General features: G+C 46.8%; 1 pseudogene; it reads right to left on the bottom strand.

Moving 5' to 3' along the window:
• Positions 1-4,739: 4,739 nt before the first annotated feature.
• Positions 4,740-5,704, bottom strand: LOC132483260 (heterogeneous nuclear ribonucleoprotein A1-like; annotated as a pseudogene).
• Between the last annotated feature and the right edge of the window lie 1,190 nt (positions 5,705-6,894).

Genomic DNA, 6,894 nt, shown 5'->3' with positions numbered 1-6,894 from the left:
GGTTTTCTTAAGTACAACCAAGAGTCCTCCTAAGGTGCTCACTTATTCAGACAAATATGAGAATCTCAGGCAGCCCCTTCAGCGGACCAGGAGGCTCAGATACTGTTCCTCTGAGTTTCGACATCCCTTTGAAGTTATCTTGTTTCCTCTGTAGCTACCCACAGTACACTGGTTCCAGCTCATAATTCGAGACTAAATATTTATCTTAGGGATTCCCTGGTGATGCAGTGAATGAGAATTCGCCTGCCAATGCAGGGCACACGGGTTCGAGCCCTGGTCTGAAAAGATCTCACATGCTGCGGAGCAACTAAGCCCGCGTGCCACAACTACTGAAGCCTGTGCACCTAGAACCCATGCTCTGCAACACGAGAAGCCACCGCAATGAGAAGCCCGAGCACCGCAACGAAGAGTGGCCCCAGCTCACCACAACTAGAGAAAAGCCTGCGTTCAGCAATGAAGACCCAACACAGCCAAAAATAAATGTAAATTAATTAATTAATTTAAAAAATTTATCTCAGCACTGCAAAGATAGGCTGGAATTTTCAAAGACTTGACTAAAATTCTGAGGACTGACAGCAAGCAAACAAATAATATGAGGTAATAAAGGTACAGACATTTATTACAGATTACGGAAGTCTTCCACAAGCTTACTTCAGGGCTTGCAGACCTATATTACTGCCTGAGCTATCTTGAAATTGCTTCATTCTAATCCTGAAGATGTGGCAAAAGGTTTTAGCAGTTCAGCCTGGATTCCTTGCTTCCTAGCTATGAGTCTGGCTCCACATAGACAGCATTGTTTAAAAAATTAGTTAAATTAAAAAATTAAAATGTAGCAAACCAAAATTGATTTTTAGATGCAGAGATCTGATGTTGAAATGCAACTCCTCCCTCGTATAGCTGTGTGACCTTGGGCAAGTTATTTAGCTCTCTATGCCTCCGTGGCCATGTCTGTTAAGACAGAGATCACAATATTATAGGATAAGTCTGAGGATTAAGTGAGATAAAACATGCAAAATGTTCAGGGTTGGTAAGTGATATTTCCACTATACCCCAACCCCGGAAGAGAGAAAACTATAGGAGGAAGCATCCACCTTTTTTAAGGTCCTCCCTTGCCTCGCCGAGAGTGAAGACGGGTGACTTAACTGCTAAGTTTGGAGAAAGGAACTCCACCGTGTGGCTCAGTCCCTCCAGAGTCTCCTTCTCTGGAACCTGGCAGCCTATGTGTGGGCAGGTGCCGTCTCATGTCTTCTCCTCCATTCAGCCAGCTTATCGGACAGGCTCAGCCCCTGCAGAGAAGGCCTGGAGTTGGGGGTCATGTTTAATGAGGAGCACTTTGTGGAAGCGCATCTGAGCCACATTCTCCAATCAGCTTTGTGTGCAAGAAAGTGGAGGAGTTTTAGTTTCCATCTGTGTCTTGTGCTTGTTTCTTACTTGAGAGGGGACACAGGGGTATTATTCACTGACACCGCCCCCCATACTCCCACCCCAAGCCCCTTTACTTAGCACAGTGCTCGGCCCCTAGTAAGCCCTCAGTAAGTGCTTGGACATCTATTCTGGAAGCCTAAATTTCCCTCGAATCAACCTCACAAGTATCACAAATTTGGCAAGGTCCCCAGAAGCCTCCTATGGGGAAGACTGAGCACCCTCTAACCCAGTGACTCAGCAATGTGGCCTTCTTGCTTTTGACTTCAGGCCTTATTTGATGACTTGCAGGTTCCTTAAAGGCTTCACTCCTGATATTGGCCAGAGAGCCCGAACAACAAGGCCTCAAGTGTACAGCCTTATATCTTCATTCCACTTTAAATAATCAGCTTGTCCTTGGAGGCAGAGGGTGAGGGGTGGGGGATGGGTAGGAGCATGCAGGGGGGCTATAAATGTGTGTATGTGGGCTGCCTATTTCCTTTGAATTGCCAACAAGTGACTTAGGACCAGGGAAGCTTTACCTGAACATGGGATTCTGCCCCAAATATCCCTTTCACAGCGGTCCCCATCTCAATACTTCGATAGCTATGTTGGAAAGCCTGACAAGAATGGACTCTTCCATTACCTTGCTATGTGGCCTTGAGCAAGTGCCTTCACCTTTCTGGGCCTCAGTCTCCTTGACAGATAAAGAATAAGACCATTGGACTAAGTGTGAACAGGAAAGAACGAGGAGCTGGGAAGGAATTGCTCAGCTGCCCTCGTGTGCTGGCTCTGTCTGGTGGATGGGTAGATCTCCAGTTCCCCGCTCCCACCCAGGAGACTCACAGAAGGATGGTCAGGGAGTTTTGTGTTTTCCATTCTCATTTCTTGAAGAGCCCAAGTTTAGGTACAGTATTCTGCATTCTCCACCCTCCTGTAACCTGCCTTTTGTCCTGGGAGCCCACCGCTATGGGCTGTAATCAGGGCATCCTCACCTGTGGCTTTGACTCTCTTTGGACAGTGGGAGGCAATAGCGAAACAGCAGAGGACCGGGGGAGAAAGAGGGGAAGCGAGACTTTCCCGATGCCTCCCTGCTCTCCTCCTGGCTCCGTGTCCCTGGAGGTGGTGGCATTTTGGGGTCACCACTCCTGTTGGGTGGCCTCTTTTCTTGGACTCCAGCACCCACTGGCCTTCCTCACAGGGTTCCCTCCCCTTGTCTCCTCCCATGGAGGAGTGCTCAAAGGACTTCATCCTGTTGTCAGCCGCCAAGGGCCTCACATCTCTTGTCGGTTCCCTCTACCCACACACACCCCCGGAACCAGTCCATCCATTAACACCCCACTCAGCAAAACTTTTGAATGTGCCTTCTTTTTTCTGCCGTATCTAAGTGATACAGACTCTGACTACCTCTCTTCTGGCTCTCACAACTGGTATTCTAACCAACCCCAGCTATGGAAAGGTTCATCTGGAAGACCAAGAGGCAAGCTTTTTTTTTTTTTTTTTTTTTTTTTTTGCGGTATGTGGGCCCCTCACGGTTGCGGCCTCTCCCGTTGCGGAGCACAGGCTCTGGACGCGCAGGCTCAGCGGCCATGGCTCACGGGCCCAGCAGCTCCGTGGCATGTGGGATCCTCCCGGACCGGGGCACAAACCCGTGTCCCCTGCATCAGCAGGCGAACTCTCAACCACTGCGCCACCAGGGAAGCCCAAGAGGCAAGTTCTGAAGAGACAAAGCAAAGATTCTGGGCACCTGCCTTCCAGCTGCTCACACCGTCTCTGATCCTTAGTGCTAATGAGTAAGTGGGAAGTCATCTAATGCTCTGCTATCAGATGACATATTTTACCTAACCCTGTTCTGTTGCTCACCATCATTATCTGTATTGGTGTATAAACTGCATTCCTCTTACCATCTATCTCATTTTTGGTGGACAGACTCCCAATTTCCTTCTCTTTTATTTATGTATAACACATGAATGATTCACAAGTGGGAAAGTCAGCAGGGCTCCTTCGACCTCAGTCTTCTCATCTGTAAAAATGGGATAATAATACTCTCACCCTCATAGGGTTGGCATGAGGATTAAATGAGTAACATCTGTAAGTGCTCAGAAGAGCAGAAGTAAACTATTAGCCAATACTGTTATTATCCTCTCATCTGATTTATCTTGCCTCACTTTCCTATAGCCTCTATGCAGGAAGAGAAACAGGGAAGTTGGCTAGCTTTCAATGTTTTCCTCAGCACACGTTTCCCCGCCACACCCCATTCCTGAGTAGATTTCCTTCTCTGCCACCCTTTCATCATAGGAAGCTCCTGGAAGGGCAAGCAGGGAAGTTGTGATACTTATGTTTTCTGCTTTCAATTCTAGACCAGTGGTTTTCCAATGGTGGCCTGTGGAGCCCTGGGGTTCCCAAGAAGCCCCATGGACCACAGAAAGCGGTTATTGCCGTAGGTCACCATGTTCATCTTGCTTTTTTTTAATTTTATTTTTTATTAAAAAAACTCTTTTTGGAGTATAGTTGATTTACAATGTTGTGTTAGTTTCAGGTATACAGGAAAGTGAATCAGTTATACATATACATATATCCACTCTTTGTTTTTTAAGGTTCTTTTCCCATGTAGGCCATTCCAGAGTATTGAGTAGAGTTCCCTGTGCTATACAGCAGGTTATTATTAGTAATCTATTTTATATATAGTACTGTGTATATGTCAGTCCCAATCTCCCAATTTTCCCTCCCCCCAGCTTATTCCCTGGTAACCATAAGTTTGTTTTCTACATCTTTGACTTTATTTCTGTTTTGTAAGTAAGTTCATTTGTACTCCCTTGTTTTTAGATTCCACATATAAATGATATCATATGATATTTGTCTTTCTATGGCTGACTTACTTCACTCAGTATGACAATCTCTAGGTTCATCCATGTTGCTGCAAATGGCATTTTTTTTGTTCTTTTTAATTGCTGAGTAATATTCCACTGTATATATGTACCACATCTTCTTTTTTTTTTTTTGAAGACACATTTATTCAGCGTCATGATCAGACTATTACATTTAGCAATCAACAGCATGGGTGCAAAAAAAAAATCTATATTAAAACCCTTTGTTGGAATGCTTTACACTTTCCACAGAACAGAAACTAAAATAACCTGTTATACAATTAGTCACAAATACAGTCCTCGAGTTTTTTTGCCCATACACATGAGTATGGTCTAAAACATGTCTTCTTTGTAGCGGCTAGGCCCTGCCACCACTGTGCTTGGCCGAGTTCACACATCTCTTGTACCCTGTAGCTTCCCTGTCACTTCTCTGGCTCTCCTCTCCTGCTGAGCTTTGTCTCCTGGCAGTCATCAAAACCTTCTGCCACTGCCCTAGCTAATGCTGCTGCTGGAACCACCACAGCCACCTTGGTTTCGGGGTTTGGCAAAGTATTGGCCTCCACCACCATAGGGGCCAGCACTTCTACCTCCAAAGTCTCCTCCTTTCATGGGTCCAAAATTGGAAGAGTGATTGTTGTAACCGCCCAAATCATCGTAGCTTCCACCACCTCCAGAATGGCTTCCATTGTTACCAAACCCATTAGAGCCATCCCCACGGCCACCACATCCCCCACCACCGCGGATCCCACCAAAGCCAGCTCGACCACTGACGTTCCCTCCACGACCAAAGCTGTCATTCCCACCAAAACCCCGTCCAAGACCACCATCAAAGTTTCCAGAACCACTTCGACCTCTTTGGCTGGATGAGGCACTAGCCATCTCTTGCCGAGATAGGGCTTTCCTGACTTCACAGTTGTGGCCGTTCACAGTGTGGTGTTTCTGAATGACAGTCTCGTCTACGGAGTCATGGTCCTCACAGGTTACGAAAGCAAAGCCTCTCTTTTTGCCACTGCCTCGACCAGTCATGATTTCAGTCACTTCAGTTTTCCCATACTGTTGGAAATAATCTCTTAGGTGATGTTCTTCAGTGTCTCCTTTAATGCCACCAACAAAAATCTTTTTCACCTGGTTAAGTGGGCGCCAGGTCTTTGAGAATCTTCTCTTGAGACGGCCCTCTTTGGTTCCCCGACTCTTCCACCCACCTCGTGTGGCCTTGCCTTCATGGCTGCATCCACCTCCTCCACAGTGGCATACGTGACAACCCCGAAGCCTCTGGAGCGCCTGGTGCTTGGATCCCTCGTTACCACACAGTCTGTGAGCGCTCCCCACTGCTCACAATGGCTCCTCAGACTGTCATCGGTTGTTTCAAAGCTCAAACCTCCGATGAAGAGCTTCTGCAGCTGTTCGGGCTCTTTGGGTGACTCTGACTTAGACATGACGGCAGTGGAGGCGGGGGAGATGCTTACTCAACGATGTTTACTCGGCAGTGTCCACGGGCAGAAAGGAGTAATCTACCGAACGTATCTCTGTACAACATCTTCTTTATCCATCCCTCTGTTTATGGGCAGCTTGCTTTTATTGGAGACTCCTTTTAAGATTCTGTTTGAACAGACTTCCAAGACTTAAAGTTGAAAATCCCTGTATTGCTGTTCTGAGATATTGAAGCCCCAGATTTTACAACTCTCAATGCTAATTTCTTTGGCCCCATTGCCAAGAAACTTTATCTATTCCATTCAAATCATTTGTATTCTTTTCCATTTCTGATGTTCTGAAATAGACATGTGAACAAGCAAATCTTTGTGTACTTATGAGAGCTGTGCTTCCCAGGTGCTCTTCCTGTTTAGCCAAAACTGTCCCCTTAATTCCCAGGGAATTCCCTGGGGAAGATAGCTATAACATTTTTTAACAATGGAGACATGTGAAGGCACTTGACTTTTCCTGGCCCCTGATTTAGCCACTGGAGTACATCCACCCCTTGGAATCCAAGGTTGCTAGGGGACTATCTATGCAGTTCAAGACTCTGAACTTGAGAATATGTTCAAAGTCTATTCTCTGTTCAGGCACAGAGAATACGAATTCATGAAGAGAGCAAAAGCTCCAACCTCTAGATCTCTGCCTGGAATGCTCTTATCCCACATTGCCACAAGTTTCCCTCCCATTCTTCATTTGAGTCTTTGTCTCAAATGTTACCTTGTTAGAACTGCCTTAAGACTGGGGCAAGAGGAGCCCCTACCTTGTCTTCTGAGCTCCCTGGCCCCCTTCCAGCCACGCCTCTTTCCACAGAGCTAGAAGACCATGGGCCAAGGGGATGAGTCCACCCAAAGTTCCTGTGCCTCACCCCTTCTTAGATCATACTGCGAGTACATGAGACCCTAGAACTCCCCACCCCAGTAGCACCAGGCCAGCTTCTAGAGACTGCATCAGCCTTTTTTCAAGGTCTGTTCTCTTAAGGAACCAAGGAGCAGCTATTTGATAGAGGTATGGATGGAGCTCAGATGTGCAGACAGGGATGCTATCGGTGTGGGCACAAGTTCCCTTGAAGTATGGGATAGAGCTGGGGTGCAAAGAGTAGGAGGAAGGTTGAGGGCCAGGGCCAGAGCCAGTTACCACCTAAGCAGCCCCATTC

This window comes from Mesoplodon densirostris, chromosome 2, assembly GCF_025265405.1.
Source record: "Mesoplodon densirostris isolate mMesDen1 chromosome 2, mMesDen1 primary haplotype, whole genome shotgun sequence".
Taxonomy (NCBI): Eukaryota; Metazoa; Chordata; class Mammalia; order Artiodactyla; family Ziphiidae; genus Mesoplodon; species Mesoplodon densirostris.
This window is presented reverse-complemented; position numbering and strand designations above follow the sequence as displayed.